The sequence below is a fragment of the Leuciscus leuciscus genome (genome assembly GCF_965113295.1).
Source record: "Leuciscus leuciscus genome assembly, chromosome: 1".
Taxonomy (NCBI): Eukaryota; Metazoa; Chordata; class Actinopteri; order Cypriniformes; family Leuciscidae; genus Leuciscus; species Leuciscus leuciscus.
In genome coordinates, this window is record NC_138725.1 from 24,150,480 (window position 1) to 24,170,324 (window position 19,845).

General features: G+C 39.7%; 1 protein-coding gene and 1 long non-coding RNA gene across 4 annotated transcripts in view; one reads left to right on the forward strand and one right to left on the reverse strand.

The window, feature by feature from the left end:
* LOC309498863 (uncharacterized protein) overlaps positions 1 to 19,845 on the reverse strand; it is a 149,665-nt gene that overhangs the window by 121,233 nt on the left and 8,587 nt on the right. The window lies entirely within an intron of this gene.
* Positions 7,003 to 12,219, forward strand: LOC309503480. 2 transcript variants are annotated; one of them, XR_014207658.1, is made up of 3 exons: positions 7,003 to 7,134; positions 10,818 to 10,874; positions 12,175 to 12,219. It is a non-coding gene; the product is annotated as an uncharacterized lncRNA (long non-coding RNA). The 2 variants fall into 2 exon arrangements; XR_014207659.1 differs by lacking the exon at positions 12,175 to 12,219 and adding an exon at positions 12,152 to 12,173.

Genomic DNA, 19,845 nt, shown 5'->3' on the forward strand with positions numbered 1-19,845 from the left:
ATAACACTAGACTATCGATGTATATGTCCGTTGAGAGAATAATGTTAGAAATCAAACTTACCTTTCATCACATTGCATTAGTTATAATTTGTTCCCTGTAATCATAAGCCTTGTCTACAGCAGCAGCGGAGTGATATTGATTACCTAGGCAACCGAGTGAGCCGGTGTATGACGCAAGTGTATTTACCTGCCGCTGGTACACTGATTACAGTGCGCTTCTGTTCTGTGTTTACTTTTTGCCGCATTACTAACCGGAGCAAAGTAAAATTCCGCAGCTGCTGAGAAACTAGTTCCTTTGGGATCATTGAGATGAAAGGTAAGTTTGATTTCTAACATTATTCTCTCAACGGACATATACATCGATAGTCTAGTGTTATAATTGATTTGCGTTTGGTGCACTGTGGAGTGGGTAAAACGGTTTTTAATGGCTGGCTAACATAAACCATTGACTCGCGCTAGCCTAGCATCGGCTAACTATCCAAATATAAGGACTGGATACATTTTTTTTTTAAATGTCTCCACTGATGAATAACAACCAGGCTGACTTAAAAATGAGGTCTGATGTCAAAAATCCCGAACCATCCCTTTAAGACAAAGGAAATTTTTCCCGCTCAGAATGTCGCGTTCCAATTGGCCTAAAACTCCACAGAGGGAGTGTAGTTGGAAACCTTCAAAAAGCGGACACACACATTGCTCTGGGCTTTTTGTCTTCGCTTTCTTGTTCCTGCTTTAGCCTTGTAGTAGTCTCGTCTTCTCTCCGTTTTTGTTTTACTTTCACTTTGTTTTGGGAAGTCGTACCTCCGACTCTTCTCTCCGAGAATAGCCTTCCTTGAGAGTTTATCAGATAAGAGTATCGCATGATTCCGATGAGACATTAATTTTGTAGTCATTCACAAAATTTTGATTTATAGCCCATCTGTATATTCATAATTAATTGTAATTCATTGTGGTTAATTGTTTATATATAGAGGTCCAACTACATGGGCTTTGTATTCCTTTTTTGGGTGATTTAAAGTGTGTAAGTGATAACGTCTCGGTTACATATGGTAACCCTTGTTCCCTGAGGGAGGGAACGGAGACGTACGTCGTGGTGAACGACGAATAGGAATCTCGCTAGAGAGGCCAATCTACTTCGAGTGAAACTAAAACAAGCCAACACACATTGGCGTGCAATCATTTGCATCAGCTGCGCAGCCTCGCAGCGCGGGTATTTAACGAGCAGCTGGTGTGATTGCACTTCAGTTTTTTGCCGAGGAGCCAAGCCTGAAAAGCTGGTCGCCCCGGCGGGTAGCAGCAGATGTGGCGACGGGACGTACGTCTCCGTTCCCTCCCTCAGGGAACGAGGGTTACCATATGTAACCGAGACGTTTCCTATCGTCCGGTCACTACGACGTACGTCGTGGTGAACGACGAATAGGAATCCCTAGCAAAGCGCCACAGCTAATGCACCCCTTCCAGCGCCCTGTGTAAGCCTCCACACCTTCTTGCCTGGAAGGACGATAGGAGAGGGCTTACACCGAGAGTATCCATCACTGTTGTTCCGTTATAACCCATACAGTGAGATTATTGGATAACACTGGGAAAGCGTGCCCGATCTGAGGGAGGGGAACGCTGCGGGAGCCACATTCTTAAGGAGAGTTATGTGGGAATAGACATATGGACTAACCCGAGGGTTGTACTGCATATGAGTAATGGGTGACTTAGCCCAAGGGAAAGACACGGGCTTCCATTAGGAGCAGCCGTGGAGAATATACACATATGGGATCCCCGTAGGGTCACACATATGGGACCCAGCCTAGACCCGGTTCTCAAGGATTCAGCGGACAAGGCCTGGCACCGGACACTCCGCCATGTCCGGGCCGAGGGTGTTTGGAGGACTCAACAGGTTTTGACTCTGGAGTAATAAGGGAGCACAGTAGGATGCAGCAAGCCGACAGAGCCGGTACTCACAGTGCTTCTACCCGTTTAGGGTGAGAACACGGGAGGACACGGGCTCTACACGTAGGCTATAGAATCTAGCGAACGTGTTAGGTGTCGCCCAGCCCGCAGCTCTACAGATATCTGTTAGTGAGGAGCCACGTGCCAGCGCCCAGGAGGATGCAACGCCTCTCGTGGAGTGTGCATGCAACCTGAGCGGGCAGGGCACGCCTTGAGCTTGGTAAGCCAAGGCGATGGCATCCACTATCCAGTGGGCCATCCTCTGCTTGGAGACAGCCTTTCCCTTCTGCTGGCCTCCGTAACAGACAAAGAGCTGGTCTGAGGTCCTGATGCTTCGAGTTCTGTCCACGTACATACGCAGAGCGCAAACGGGACAGAGCAAAGCCAGGGCTGGGTCTGCCTCCTCCAGGGGCAGCGCTTGCAGGTTCACTACCTGATCTCTAAAGGGAGTGGTAGGAACCTTGGGCACATAGCCAGGCCGGGGTCTCAGTACAACATGGTTGTCACCCGGCCCGAACTCTAGGCACGATTCGTCGACCGAAAATGCTTGCAGGTCCCCTACTCTCTTGATCGAGGCCAGTGCAATCAGCAACAAAGTCTTCAAGGAGAGAAGCTTTAAGTCTGCTGACTGCAAAGGCTCAAAGGGAGCATCCTGAAGTGCTCGAAGCACCAGGGAAAGGTCCCAAGAGGGTATGGAGGGAGGACGAGGAGGATTTAATCGTCTCGCCCCCCTAAGGAACCTGACGACCAGGTCGTGCTTTCCTACTGTTTTGCCATCTATGTGGTCATGATATGCTGAAATAGCAGCAGCATGTACTTTAAGGGTGGATGGAGACAGCCTTCGCTCCAACCCTTGCTGCAAGAAGGAAAGCACTGACCCTATCGAACATCTTCGGGGGTCCTCTCTACGGGAGGAACACCAATCGACGAACAGGTTCCACTTCAAGGCGTACACACGTCTCGTAGACGGCGCTCGCGCAGAAGTGATGGTGTTAAGTACCTCTGGGGGTAAGTCACCTAGAACCTCCGCGTCCCGTCCAGGGACCAGACATGGAGTTTCCAGAGGTCCGGACGCGGGTGCCATAGGGTGCCCCGTCTCTGAGTCAGAAGATCCTTCCTCAGAGGAATGGGCCAGGGAGGGACTGTCACGAGGAGCATGAGTTCTGGGAACCAAGTCCGGGTGGGCCAATAGGGAGCCACCAGAAGGACCTGCTCCTCGTCCTCCCTGACTTTGCACAGGGTCTGTGCAAGTAGGCTCACTGGGGGAAATGCATATTTGCGGAGGCCCCGGGGCCAGCTGTGTGCCAGTGCATCCGTGCCGAGTGTTCCCTCGGTCAGGGAGTAAAACAACTGGCAGTGGGAGGTCTCTGAGGAGGCAAACAGGTCTACCTGAGCCTCTCCGAACTCTCTCCAGATCAGCTGAACCACCTGGGGGTGGAGTCGCCATTCTCCCGGGAGCACAGCTCGTGATAGCTCGTCGGCCACACGGTTGAGCACACCGGGGACATACATGGCTCGAAGCTACCTCAGATGCTTCTGACTCCAAAGGAGGAGATGGCGGGCGAGTTGCGACATGCGACGGGAGCGTAGACCACCTTGTCGGTTGATGTACGCAACGGTCGCAGTGTTGTCCGTACGGACCAGCACGTCTCTGCCCTGTAGCGGCCTTTTTAGGCGGCTCAGAGCGAGACGAACTGCTAGCAACTCGAGGCAGTTGATGTGCCAGTGCAGTTGGGGGCCCGTCCACACCCCTGACACTGCATGCCCATTGTACGTGGCACCCCAGCCGGTGGCAGAGGCATCTGTGAATACCACAGCATGCCTGGACACCTGTTCCAAGGGGACTCCTGCCCGAAGGAACGAGGGGTCTGACCACGGGCTGAAGGTCTGGCGGCACGCCGGTGTGATTGCCACCGGTGTGATGCACCGCCGGTGTGAGTGCCGTGATGCCACGCCCATCTCGGGACTCGGCCGTGAAGCCAGTGCTGAAGCGGTCTCATATGGAGCAGCCCGAGCGGAGTTACCGCTGCTGCCGCTGCCATATGCCCCAGGAGCCTCTGAAAGAATTTCAGTGGGACCGCCGTCCTGCCTTTGAACGTGTTCAAGCAGTTCAGCACCGACTGAGCGCCGTCCTGCCTTTGAACGTGTTCAAGCAGTTCAGCACCGACAACACCAAAAAAGACAAACAGACACACAGAACGCTTGCTGAAGACCAGAAACTTGACGCTGTTATGATCCGGCATCCTTTTATAGTGTTGAAGTTAATGAGATAATTAAGTGATTAATTTAGTGATGATTGAACATTATTGAAGACACCTGATGTTAACAAGTAGAATCACTGAAGGAGAAAATCACAAATTGTAAGCCACCGTTATGGCGATCAATGTTTGCTTTAGTTGGGCTCTTGACCCTTATATGTTTATTTTGTTTGGCTGCTGTATCTGAGTTATAACTGCCAGATGAAAAAAGAAAAAATATGTGATCTGATGGTGTTGGTTATATTATGACATTCATCATTTGAACTCATTAAGATCCTTCTTTCTGATTTCGATTTATGTTGTTGGTTACAGCATAACTGTGAATGGCCAGAATTTTTTATATAATATAAAGGATTTCTTAAAAGAAAAATAAAAAAAATCATACTTTTAGGCACACGCAGACGTCAAGATTCAGTCTATGCATCTCAACAATGGTGACGAGCAGAATATTCAATTAGGAAAAGTAAATTACATAGACAATTCAGATCATCATTTATTCATACCGCAATGCATGATGGGAGCCATTAATGAGTTGTGATTGGTGGCAGCCACTGCAACATGCTTTATTACTGTCACCATTGTTGAGATTCACAGGCTGATTATTGATGTCTGTGTTTCTAAATGAATTTATTTGAAAGTCTTTTGATCAGAACAATGTTTATTAAATATTTTGGATTGTAAGTAAAGTACTGATAATCATATGCTGTAGAATCACAAAGCTGCTGCTAACAAGTTAAACCAAACTATCTCAATAAGTTTCATTTTTCAGTTCACAGCATGATTATGACAAAACATAACCAACACTATCAGATCACACTTTACTTTGTTAATTTAACTGTTATAAATCAATAACAGCAGACAAACAACAGTAAAATTTAAAGTAAACATATAAGGGTCAATAGCCCAACTAAAGCAAACACCCATCACCATAATGGTAACTTACAATTTGTTGATTTTCTCCTTCTGTGATTCTGCTTGTTAACATCAGGTGTCTTCAATAATGCTCAATCATCACTAAATTAATCACTTTATTATCTCATTAACTTTAACACTCTTGAGTGTTAATTTAACACTCATATTTTAACACTTTACACTCTTGAGTGTGGACTCATATACACTCCCAGCCCCAGGAGTGTTAATTTAACACCGCTCCATCTGAAAGCAGGTGATGGTGATTTACTACTAATCGAGGAACCGGCTTTACTGATGAGCAGACGAGAGCATCCTTAACACACCACACACGGCAGGAATATCTGATCAGATAATTTTACGATAATCGGAGCATCCTTAAGATTGTCGGAAGGGGTGAATCGGGGCTAAAATCGGCCTAATTATCCTGCCGTGTGAACCAGGCTTAAGCAGTGTTCATTTCATCTGGGCAAACCCATGTGGGGCCTACATGGAAACTGGGTGCAAAACTGGCTGGGCCCCAGTTAGATAGCCCAGGTCAAACCCATTTGGGCCCCACATGGCTGTGCTGGCTGGGAAATCATGGCCGTATGTGTAAGACTTCTCAAAAATGCTGTGACGTAGAATGGAAGAAGTTAGAAACCCTTGGTGAATCACACTTATTCTTAAGTCTAGAAATAAAGTAATAAGTAGATGTGAACAAAAACACTTCACTTGCTAATGTAAAATCAGTTCTCAGTTCCTGTAAGCAGCGAGACTTCAGAGCAGCTTTCCTGGCATCTAGAGATCATATTGAGCAACTGACTCAAACCTCAATGACAGTCGACCTTAATAAAAACGGCAGAGGTCACAGAGCAAACAGCATTGAGTCTTGTGTTTCGAAGGGTCTCATATTTGGGCTTCTTACCTCGTCAGGTGTGACAGAGAGCTTGTCCAGTTTAATACTCTCTGCTGGTCTCCTGTCAGCAGTAAATTGATTTATTCTTGCAATATTAATAAGGTTATTAATGTGATCATATACAAAAATCTTTTTTATTTACTTATGGGACTGAATAATAAGTACATTTTAAAATGTTTGTCTTATTCAGCATCCAATAAAAAGTACCAGACAAATACTTGTATTTATCCATTACATAAGTTATTTTTGTTTTAGCAGGTTCAGTCCAAACTGGGTTCAGAGATGACCAGTTCTGTGTGGGTTAAGATGTCAGTTCCTCTTCTTTCTTTCTTCTTTAACCACACGCGTTCCTCTAAAAACATCTGTGGTCAAACTAGCTGAGTTCTCACACTCACCAGTAACATGTTGCCAAACCTCAACAGTGAGTTCATGTTCTGTGAAAACATGAACCACCCACGAACACACTCTCAACATGTTTAGCCCAGGCTTGCAAGACCATGATTGTGGCCATCAATGATGACAGGAAACGACTGCATCCAGAAACAATAATGCTTGCAATATTAATAAGGTTATTAATGTGATAATGTACAAATAACTGTTTTTATGTACTTATAGGACTGAATAATAAGGACATTTTAATTTTTTTTGTCTTATTCAGCATCCAATAAAATGTACCAGACTAATACTTGTATTTATCCATTAAATAAGTTATTTTTGTTTTAGCAGGTTCAGTCCAAACTGGGTTCAGAGATGATCAGTTCTGTGTGGGTTAAGATGTCGGTTCCTCTTCTTTCTTTCTTCTTTAACCACATGCGTTCCTCTAAAAACATGTGTGGTTAAACTAACTGAGTTCTCACTCGAAAGTGTCAGCGAAATTACAGTTAATTGAGAAGGAAGCTCTGTTACTATAGCCCTTCAAAATTTTGAAGTGTATCTGGATGGAAGTGATAGCTCCATTTTGGTTTATAAAGACCATAATCCATAGGTGTTCTTAACTCGCATGTCTAACACTAATCAACATTTAATGCGGTGGTCTTTAATTGTGCAGGAATACCATCTTGACATCCGGCACAAGAAAGGAATTGACAACATTACTGCCGATGCCCTGTCCAGAACTCATTCCTTATAGAGGTAAAATGTTTTGATGATTAAATTGAATTAATCTGTTTTTCTCTTGGTTTACTTGAAATTATTAATTATTTTATTCTTTATTTGTGGGGAGGTGGGTGCCATTTATTTTGAACTTGACTTTTTCTCCTGTTTATGTTAGCGAGTTAGCTTATTTTGCTGTACTCTTTTGCTGTACAATTCTGTGTATGTGTGTGTATATATATATATATATATATATATATATATATATATATATATATATCTTCATTATTTAAAAAAATTGACTGGCAGCTACGGTTTCCAAACAAAAAACATAAAATTAAAGTAAAATATGCTAATTTAAATTTGATGTCACCATGATGGAGTTCAGTGTTTGCTTTAGTTGGGCTCATGATCCTTAAATTTTCATCACGAGTTTTTCTCTGGCTGCTTTAACTGTGTTTTTGATATGCATTTGTTAAAGCGTTAAATGCAGGAGAAGAATCTCATCAGATGATGTTGGTATTTTATTGGTGATGTTAAAAGTGTCACATGTTGACCTGATTCACTGATATGACTTTGAGTCAATTCTCTGAATATATTAGCTGAGGATACATCATTTATAGAGAGACATTAGTTTTATACAAAGTCTATATTAATGTAATACTTTATACACATGACCCTAATTATATTGTGGCAGTATTATAACATTCTGGTATGTAAAATACATATATACTATACAGAAAATGTTTCGGGCTGGTTTATTTATTTAGCAGTATAGAGACATGAAGGATCAACATATGAATCTCAACAATGGTGACAATCAGCAAAGCTTTTTTTGTGACTTTAGTAGTTTGTATTGTGACGAGGTCAGAGTTGATCAGATTTTTTTTTCATTGTTGCGATTCATACGCTGATTCTTGATGTCTGAGTGAGTCTATATGATCCTGTCAAAACATTTTCTTTATAATGGCTTCATAAACTCTATCAGAGTATCACATCACTGTAGGATTTCCTGCACCAGTATTGGCATGCAAAATTAACAACTAATATTTTACACATTAATCAGATATTAGACTTAGGGCTGTGCGATATATATCGTGAGATTGTTATGCGCATCACGTCAGTAAAGCCGGTTCCTTGATTAGTAGTAAATCGCCATCACCTGCTTTCAGATGGAGCGGCATTTACTACAAAGAGCCATAGTTAACTGACAAGCTGAGCCATATCGCATTAATATCGCGGACGTATCGCCAGCGATAATTAATGCGATATGGCTCAGCTTGTCAGTTAACTACGGCTCTTTGTACACAGCAAAAACTCCAGTGTTAAATTAACACTCCTGGGAGTGTATGAGTCCACACTCAAGAGTGTTTAAGTTAATGAGATAATTAAGTGATTAATTTAGTGATGATTGAACATTATTGAAGACACCTGATGTTAACAAGCAGAATCACTGAAGGAGAAAATCTCAAATTGTAAGTTACCGTTATGACGATCAATGGTTGCTTTAGTTGGACTCTTGACCCATATATTATTAACTTTAGATTTTGTTTGTCTGTTGTTTCTGAATTATAATCACCAGTTGAACAAAGAAAAAAGTGATCTAATGGTGTTGGTTATGTTATGACAATCATCATTTGAACTTGATCACTGAACTCATTAAAATCCTTCGTTCTGACTTCGATTTATGTTGTTGGTTAATGAATTTGCATAAATGGCCAGAATTTTTGATATAATATAAAGGATTTCTTAAAAGTTGCTTAAAAAAAAAAAAAAATTCATTCTTTTAGGCACACACAGATGTCGAGATTCAGTCTATGCATCTCAACAATGGTGAGGAGCAGAATATTCAATTAGGAAAAGTAAATTACATAGACAATTCAGATCATAACTTATTCATACCGCAATGCATGATGGGAGCCATTAATGAGTTGTGATTGGTGGCAGCCACTGCAACATGCTTTATTATTGTCACCATTGTTGAGATTCACAGGCTGATTATTGATGTCTGTGTTTTAAATAAATTTATTTAAATGTCTTTTGATCAGAACAATGTTTATTAAATATTTTAAATTATAAGTAAAATACTGATAATCATAGGCTGAAGAATCATTAAACTGCTGCTAACAAGTTAAACCAAACTATCTCAAAAAGTTTCCTTTTTCAGATCACAGCATGATTATGTCAAAACATAACCAACTCTATAACATAACATTTTTCTTTGTTCATTTAACTGTTATAAATTAATAACAGCAAACAAACAACAGTAAATATTAGAGTAAAGATATAATGGTCTAGAGCCCAACTAAAGCAAACACCCATCACCTTAATGGTAACTTACAATTTGTGATTTTCTCCTTCAGTGATTCTGCTTGTTAACATCAGGTGTCTTCAATAATGCTCAATCATCACTAAATTAATCACTTAATTATCTCCTCAGCCCTAAATGCCGCTCCATCTGAAAGCAGGTGATGGTGATTTACTACTAATCAAGGAACCGGCTTTACTGACGAGATGCGCATAACAATCTCACGATATATATCGCACAGCCCTAATTAGACTTCACGTGGTAGCAATAAATCACATGATAACTATCACCACTGAAAAAGTACCCAAGTTCATCTGATATAAGTTTCACTTCCTTGATTCCCACAATAACAAATATGTATCAGAGACACAGTTAAAGAAACCAGAAATAAACTAACGTTAAAAACTGAAGGCTCAAGAGCCAAACTAAAGCAAACACTGATCACCATAATGGGGACATCAAACTTGATTATTTTCAATAAAACATCAACTTCTAAACCTCTGTTAATTCTCAATAAGAATGTTAGTATGAAATAAATAAAGTCTAGATTGTAATAAGTGAAGATGCAGAGATCTTGAGAGATCTGTTAGTGTTTAATGTTCTATTGGGATGTGGAGTGTTTCTGTATGGTATGTTTTGTGTGTCACCGTTGTGTTGAAGAGTAGAGCCTGTGCTTCAGTTCAGGATGAGCAGAGAAACACTGATGTTACACCTCATGTTGTTTTATATGGCGTGTGCACGAGCTGTGATTGACAGTCAGATCTCACACAGCCCTGCGCTGATTGGACCAGAAGAACGGAGAGCGGTGGATTTTTGCAAAACAAATAACAGGCTCCAAGTGGAGGTAGAACCGCAGGTTTTTTTAATAAAACCGGCTGATTTATGTTGTTCTGTCCAAGCATAGTGTCGGTTTCAGTGAATATGCAAAAAAAAATATTGCCAACGGCAGCTTTAAGAAATCATTTTAAAGCAGTCAAAAATAATTTACAGGGAACATAAATAATTATTTTACCTTCCAAGTCTTTCGTTCATTTGTCATGTGACAAACGCAATGAACATCACTAGTTTATGTTAAAATGTTTAATGAAGATTTCTGTAAAAGTCTTTTGCACTCTTTTAAATTAGGATATTTTACATTCATTTGACGGTTTTTGTATGGCAGCCACTGCTGACAGTCATTTGACACTTTTTTAAGTTTTGGGGTTTTTTTTTTTCAGTGAAGGTGTTTGATCGTAATAATTCAGGAAATAGCTGTAAAATAACAGTGTTTTTCTGTAAAACATTTAAGGAAAGTTTCAGTTTTTTAATAGAATTTCCACCTAAAAAAGTTAAAATTTCGTTAAAAAAAATGATGAGTTTTCAACCTTACCTAAGAATATTGTTCTTTTTGCGTTTTCTTTTTGTTATTTCTCAGGAGCTCAAGAGCAATTCAGCCATACAACTCTTCTAACTATAGGTTGGCTTTTTATAGGTGAGTGACCTTCACTCACCTAAAGGATTATTAGGAACACCATACTAATACTGTGTTTGACCCCCTTCCGCCTTCAGAACTGCCTTAATTCTACGTGGCATTGATTCAACAAGGTGCTGAAAGCATTCTTTAGAAATGTTGGCCCATATTGATAGGATAGCATCTTGCAGTTGATGGAGATTTGTGGGATGCACATCCAGGGCACGAAGCTCCCGTTCCACCACATCCCAAAGATGCTCTATTGGGTTGAGATCTGGTGACTGTGGGGGCCATTTTAGTACAGTGAATTCATTGTCATGTTCAAGAAACCAATTTGAAATGATTCAAACTTTGTGACATGGTGCATTATCCTGCTGGAAGTAGCCATCAGAGGATGGGTACATGGTGGTCATAAAGGGATGGACATGGTCAGAAACAATGCTCAGGTAGGCCGTGGCATTTAAACGATGCCCAATTGGCACTAAGGGGCCTAAAGTGTGCCAAGAAAACATCCCCCACACCATTACACCACCACCACCAGCCTGCACAGTGGTAACAAGGCATGAAGGATCCATGTTTTCATTCTGTTTACACCAAATTCTGACTCTACCATCTGAATGTCTCAACAGAAATCGAGACTCATCAGACCAGGCAACATTTTTCCAGTCTTCAACTGTCCAATTTTGGTGAGCTCGTGCAAATTGTAGCCTCTTTTTCCTATTTGTAGTGGAGATGAGTGGTACCCGGTGGGGTCTTCTGCTGTTGTAGCCCATCCGCCTCAAGGTTGTGTGTGTTGTGGCTTCACAAATACTTTGCTGCATACCTCGGTTGTAACGAGTGGTTATTTCAGTCAAAGTTGCTCTTCTATCAGCTTAAATCAGTTGGCCCATTCTCCTCTGACCTCTAGCATCAACAAGGCATTTTCGCCCACAGGACTGCCGCATACTGGATGTTTTTCCCTTTTCACACCATTCTTTGTAAACCCTAGAAATGGTTGTGCGTGAAAATCCCAGTAACTGAGCAGATTGTGAAATACTCAGACCGGCCCGTCTGGCACCAACAACCATGCCACGCTCAAAATTGCTTAAATCACCTTTCTTTCCCATTCTGACATTCAGTTTGGAGTTCAGGAGATTGTCTTGACCAGGACCACACCCCTAAATGCATTGAAGCAACTGCCATGTGATTGGTTGATTATATAATTGCATTAATGAGAAATTGAACAGGTGTTCCTAATAATCCTTTAGGTGAGTGTATATCAGTGAACATCACATGGATTTTGTATGTGTGAAACCCAGTTGTTTATTGTGCTTCACAATAGCTTCACTAGAGCTACTGGATCATCTGAGGGATTCGACTGAATCAAGATGCTGTTGATCATTGAAGCTCTTCTCATTTCAGCTGTTCTAGGACAGGTGAGCTTGTGTTTGAGTATGAATTTTACAGACATGTATATCAGTCAACAATGTAAATGACTGATCATTATGATTCCTGTCGCTGCAGGATAACAGACATGCGGCTGAAGGAAAGATATTTCCACTGGATATGGCAGATAAGTCAGTTGATGACCAATTTAACAGGTGTACAAAGAAGATGGAACATCGAGTGCAGACAGAATTTCTGAAGAAGGAAATGTCTAACCCTGAATTTGCAAGAGTTTGGAAAGATGCTGAAAAGAATCACAAACCACCAGGATATAATTTGTCAAAGAATCATTCAGTTGCCATTTATGTGTACACTAACTCAGCTTTTAAGCTATTTGAGAAATTCAATAATGCTGTTCGTACTGATAAACAAAAATATAAAGCTGGGAAATATTCATGGTATTCACTTCACTTTTGGTTAACAGAAGCGATACAGATTCTGAAGAAAACACAAAGTAAATGCTACAATACTTACCGTGGTACTGGAGTTGAATTTGATAAGAATGTTAAGGGCAAAGAAGTTCGTTTTGGCCAGTTTGCTTCATCCTCTCTTGATCGTAAAGTAGCAAAAGGGTTTGGAAAGAAATCTTGTTTTGAAATCAAAACTTGTTCAGGTGCTGATGTGACAAAATATTCAGCGTTTCCTAAAGAGAAAGAGGTGCTGATTCCTCCATACGAGACATTTACAGTCAGTGATGTGCAGCCAAGAGCAAAGCAGAAAGATCCCTGGTGTGACACTGTGTACATTTTGAAAAGCTATAAAACAAGAAGTGACCTGAACTGTGCAGCAAGCGGTGGAAACCAAGTTGCTTTTTTAAATGTTTTATTAATTTTAATCATTTTTTTGCAATGTGGTTAGCTAATCAGATAAACACTGCATGTTTCTTGTTGTTATTAAACATCAAATTAATTGTCATGGTTTATTGAATCAAATATTCATGCGCTGGTCAGCAGTGGGAAAAGTCAAAGCAGCTGATTTAATATCCTAATCAAAGTTGCGATACCTGTCATCTATGAGAAAGTATTGGCATTATTGTCTATTTTAAATGTTTTGTATTGTATGTCATTTTATGTAGGTTGTATGTTTTCTCTCTAATGAACCTTGAGTCTGGAAATAAAGTTGAATATGAAATATATGGGAAAACTGAGATTTGAATCTATGCAAAATATCCAGATAATACAACTTTTAAAATCATTTGAATTATATTGTCTCAACCAAATTCAAAACTTGTTTATAATATGTGCAATAAATATTGTGATTTGTAAGGGTTACAGTGATAACCTGAACACATTCAGAACAAAACTCAAGATCAAGAAAGTATGTGAAGTTTAATGATCTGCGATACACAGCAATCAGGTTTACAGGATTGACAACAGGTGTAAATATGATGATGATGACGGACAGATATTTCCACTGGATATGGCACTGGATTCTGTTGATGACCTTTATGTCGGTTGCAAAAAGACCATGAAATGTCTGGTTGAGAGAGAATTGCTACAGCATGAACTCGATAACTCGCCTGAATGCAATGTGTCCTGGCAAATTGCTGTAAATAATTTTAAGCCCCCAGCAGATAACTTGAAGGAGAATCATTCAATCGCCATTTATGTCTACACTCACATGGATTGTAAAACATATTGGGATTTTAATAATGCTGTTCGTAGTGATAAACAAAAATACAAAGAGAGAACATACACATGGTATTCACTTCAGTTTTTGCTGACAGAAGCAATACAGATTCTGAAGGAAACACAACATGGATGCAAGTCAACTTATCGAGGAACAAAGGTTGAATTTGATGAGAATGTTCTGAACACAAAGGTTCGTTTCTGTTCATTTGCTTCATCCTCTCTTAATCGTAGAGAATCAGAAGCATATGGAAATACATTTTTGAAATCAAAACTTGTGAAGGTGCTGATGTGATAAAATACTCAAGGTTTCCTGATGAGGAAGAGGTGCTGATTCCTCCATATGAGATGTTTAAAGTTACTGATGTCAAGACAGTTGTGCCATGCTTCAGAGAGGACAATACATTTTTTACCCTCACACATTGCATCCGATTTGAGAGATATGATTGTATCCAATGCAGTGTCTCCATGGACAGATTATACTTAGAGAGCTTAGACAGGAGGACACGGTGGTTTACCGTGTCGAGGGCTTTTCGCAAGTCCAAAAACACGGCACCCACCGTGCCCCCTCCGTCCAAGTTGGCCTTTATATTTTCTATCAGATAGCAGCAGGCTGCGTCAGTGGAATGGTTACGTCTAAAACCGAACTGCATGGAGTGCAACAAATTATTACAATCTAAGTGATCAGTTAACTGCTCTACAATAGCTTTCTCAAGATTTTTAGATGCTACAGGCAATATACTAATAGGCCTGTAGTTGCTTATTTCATTTTTGCTTCCAGATTTATAAATTGGGGTTATAACCGCTGTTTTAAAGACACTGGGAAAGATACTCTCATCAATAGATTTATTCACAATATATGTAATAGCTGGTATTAAAATCTCCCTATGTTTTTTAATGAGAGAGCTATCAAGTCCCCATAAATCTTTAGCTTTTGAGTTAGATAAGGATTGTATTATTTTATCTGTTTTAGAATAATCAATGTGTTTAAAAGACAGAACCTCATGATCATAAATGGAGGGCTGAGGTGATAAACAAGGATGAGGCAATCCAGAGGCGTGTTGGATAATTTCATTAACTGAATCAATAAAATAATTATTAAAATAGTTTGAAACTGTTAGACCATCCTTGTGGTTTTCGTCATTTATTTTCAGCTCTATTATTCCACTCTTAGTTTTCATCTTTCCAGTTATTTTGTCTATAGTTTGCCAAAGTTGTTTAGAATTGCCCTTTGCTTGTTTAATTATATTCAGAAAAAACATTGCTTTTGCTTGTCTTAGCTGTTGAGTGACTTTATTTCGAAGTCCCTTATAGATCAGACGATCAGTTGTAAGTCCCGTTTTATGGGACTTTTTTAATGCTGAATCTCGAGTTCTCATCAATTTCCATAGATTATCATTTAACCAAGGTAGAGGGCTTTTGCCTTTAGGCTTTACCTTTTTTCCTTTAGAATATTTAAAAACAAGCTGTTGAGACATCTTTATAAACTCACTAGAAGCTGTATTACTGTCTTTATCATTTACCATTTCAAACCAATTTTCCTTTCTTATTTCATTATCAAACTTCTCAATATCTTTCCTGGGGATATAGAGTACAGATTCATTAATATCAACCTTATTTAAATTTCAGTAGCGCGCTTTTTACAGTTTCCTTGCGACCAATGTTAAATTATGATCAGAAAGACCTGTTATTAAATGATAAACTTTACAGATACGGTCAGCTTTGTTAGTAAAAACTAAATCAATAAGAGTTTGAGATGTCTTAGTAATCCGAGTTGCTTTTTCAATCATTTGTGTAAAATAAAATTTTTTAGTAATCTCCTTTAGTTTTTTTCTACCATTTTTATCGATCCAATTTATATTAAAATCCCCCAAGAGAAGTATTTCTTTTGCATCACATTTTTTAAGAATGTCAGTTAGGTGATCAAAAAATACATTAGTTGATGTCGGAGGCCTATACAAAGCAAGAACAGCAAATGACATTTCCGGAGACAGCCTAATTTTTATCCCTACACATTCCAAAACATCTCCCACTGATTCCATTTGTACACATTGAAAAGTGTCCTTGACATAAATCATTACTCCGCCCCCTTTGCCATGACCACGATCACGCCTGTAGATGTTGTAGCCTGGAATATAAACAGCACTATTTGAAGTGCCCTTAATGATGACTTCTGGTGAATATTGTGGAAACTAATTAATACATTTAGATAAATATATTTCATACCTTATAGTATATTATAATACAACTTATTAGGCCTATATATTTATAGAATAGCAAAGTAGGCCTAATCAATATACAAGACTGAACCACATAGATGTTAAATATAAAGGCTATCATGATCATTTTGCCAACAGTGAACCATGGATTTGTTTAGTTTATAATACGTTTTATTTTTAACTTAAACAAATACAACATATAACATTCAAAACTCACCGGCTTAGACTGCATTTGAAGAAAAATAAACACAACAGTTTTCTGTAGCCTTGTGTGCGAACTTATTCAATAGAATTATTAGATTATCTCCTGATGCGTGCTGCTTAATATCACACACTCCGCCGTGACAAACAGAAAAAACGCGACGGCATATGGTACAATTGGCCTTGTATTCATTGTCCCTCACGCATTCCAGCCACGGGTAGTCATTTTCCCATTCAATTTTACATTTCTGTGCTCTTTTCTTTTTCGCCGGCTGCTCGGAGGTAGTCATTTTTACATTTCCCACTGTTGTCACTTGTCGTCATCGTTGCTATGATACGTGACTCACAATGCGAAACGACCAATTAAAAGGGCATTCTCTGATGATGTACCAAGATGTTAAAAACGCTACGCTGATCATAGACAAACAGGGGGAGAAATTAGTATCTACCGCACCGTCGGGTTTTTTTTCTCATAGCCTACAAATGTCTTCGTTCATAGTCTGACATATTATAAGCTATGTGTCTGTCATGGATTTGCACTGAATTGATTCTCAAAAATATGGAACAAAGTGCGTTCCGTATCAGTTCAATACGGAACAAGACTTTATTGTGTCAAATACGGGACGATTCCGTATTATACAGAACGGTTGGCAACCCTAATTGAACGTCAGACTTATAATCATTTTCGTTCCGTCTCGTCTCGTCAACGAAAACTCGAAAACGTCTCGTCATGTTTTAGTCACCTTAGAGCCATTTTTAGCAAGTCATCGTCGTGTTATCGTCATAAAAAAATGGTGCGTCAACGAAATCATTTCGTTATCGTCATCGTTGACGAAAACAACACTGGTTGCTGTGTAGGTGTCAGAATTGGTGTGTCATTTTTTGGGATGCCTTGTTCTTTCACACTTTTAACCAGCCAAACAGGCGGGACGAGTGTTGCTCCACAGGCAGGGAAGGAAGGAAGGGAGGATGAGAGGAAGGATGATTTAGCCATTGACCAGTGTAGAGGTGTCAGAATGATCACATTTTGGGACTCGGAGCCAGACCGCATGGCTCCAGATCCCCGTGATAGGAGACAAATGTCTGATGCTTTTGATCACTCAATATTAAAAACTAAAGTTGTTATATCCCACCATATTAATCTACCAAAACACACCACCACAGACAGGATGCCCAACATAAGGGAAACAGCTCATCTGGGTCTTTGATCATTCAATAAAAGCTTTAGCGGTGTACATTCTATCTTTTTATTTGCTTGATGCTTCCTGAAACAAATAGCAAATGCAAATACACAACAACAACAACACAGAGAGGAAAGGGGCCGGGCCCATGCCTGGATGGAAATATTCTTCATTTTTAATTTAGCTGCTACCCTTCATGCTTGTCAATTCAACTATGGACATTTGTACCATTTCATTTTCACAACGGTATTTTGGTTTTTAGCATTCTGAAAAACAAAAACCATTGGCATATTTCATCTGATCAGACAAAATGTAAGGATCTGTGATTTTAACCAGATAGACACATAAAAGATTATGGTAAGTTCACTTCATCCATGTTTAAAAGATTAAAGCTTACTTTAAAATACTTATACATAATAAAATGTCATCCTTATTTAATATAATATGAACTATTATTCACTATTTTATGTTTTATTTATCAGTGAAAGGTAGTATATTGTGTTGTCCACAAGATGGCCCTATATCACTGTTGTATTAGGACCTATTCAAGTGCCTTTAGCGCTGATTGAGCATCTTGGTGTACCGTAGTGTTGATACACGAGTAGTGCGTCATCTTTTCTTCAGTTCATGTTATCAACTCTATAGATGCAGTGCTGTGGAATAAACGGAGATACGCATGTCCCCAGTTTCATCCTCACACAGACATTATATGGACCGGTGTAATCTGCAAAACAATTTTCTAAGAGCGCGCTGTGGACGTTAACCAGATAGATGCATAAATACCGCCTAATTTCACTGATGGTAAGTGCCCTTCGACACATGTTTAAAGATTAAAACTACCTTTAAAATACTTATGTTTAATAATTGTAATTAATAAAAGTCTTATTTCATATATGTGACCCAGGACCACAATTTATTTATTTTTTTCATTGATGTATGGTTTGTTATGATAGGACAGTATTGGTCGAGATACAACTATTTGAAAATCTGGAATCTGAGGGTGCAAAAAAATCGAAACATTGAGAAAATGGCCTTTAAAGTTGTCCAATTACGTTGGCGATTGTGCTGCATTCACTCACAAAAATAAATGTTTTATATTTACAGTAGGAAATTTACAAAATATCTTCATGGAACCTGATCTTTACTTAATATCCAAATGATTTATGGCACAAAAGAAAAATCGATAATTTTGACCCATACAATGTATTGTTGGCTATTGCCACAAATATACCCGTGCGACTTATGACTGTTTTTTTGGTTCAGGGTCACATATCTGTTATTTTACATGTTTTATTTAACAGCTATGCTTCTCTCTTTTTAAACTGAACTGTACCGTTTCATTCACAGACATTATGGACGCTGCAACGCATTCTGAAAAGCACATCTCCGACCCTCTGCCAGGGCTCTTTATGATTATAAATTCACCGACCTAGGGGGTTTAAGCTGCAATAATAAAAAGACATCCTGAAAAAAACATTTGCTTCCTGATCACACAACAGACGGAGGTCATAAACACACAAACATAAACACTCCAGAAACGGATGGTCATAAGGTCACAAACGAAACACCTGCTGGTGACCTTTTATAAGGTCATAAAAAGCCATAAAAGGAAACCGTGTGTCGCTTCTTGTCATAGTAACGTTTCTTTCTTTTTTTTTATGGCTCACACTTAGAGCAGCCCTGGCATGACTGTGAGCATCCTGCAGGGAAGCTCTCAAACTCTCAGGATCATCTACTCCCAAAGAATTTGGTTGTGTTATCAAATCAAGCATTGTCTCCAACTCACGGCCATATAACAACATTGCTGGAGATAGACCTGTCCTCTCATGGCAAGCAGTTCAAAGAGCAAAAACAGATTTGTGGAAGATACTTATCCCACGAAGTGTGCTTGTCCTCCACGTATGCACGTATGGCAGCTTTAAGTGCGCGGTTTACCCTCTCAGTGGCGTTCGTTTGCGGGTGGTATGCCGTTGTCAGCCGGTGTTCAGTGTTTTGAGCAACCACATGCTCAAAAAGATTGCTCACAAACGTGGTCCCACGATCTGATATGAGGTAGGTTGGCGCACCATGTCGAGAAAATGTCTCTGAAACGTACTCGCTGCCACTTGAGCTGTCACTGACCACACTGTACTCAGTACTCGCTGCCACTTGAGCTGTCACTGACCACACTGTACTCACTTCTACCCATTTCAAAAAGTAGTCAATTCGATATTTATTGCCACTCTTTGGTTTATTATCACCAATAATAATTTCTTGTCACAGATCAGACTGTATTAAAATATATTGTGGGAAACTTATTTTAGACACACACAGACATCAAGAATTAGCATATGAATCT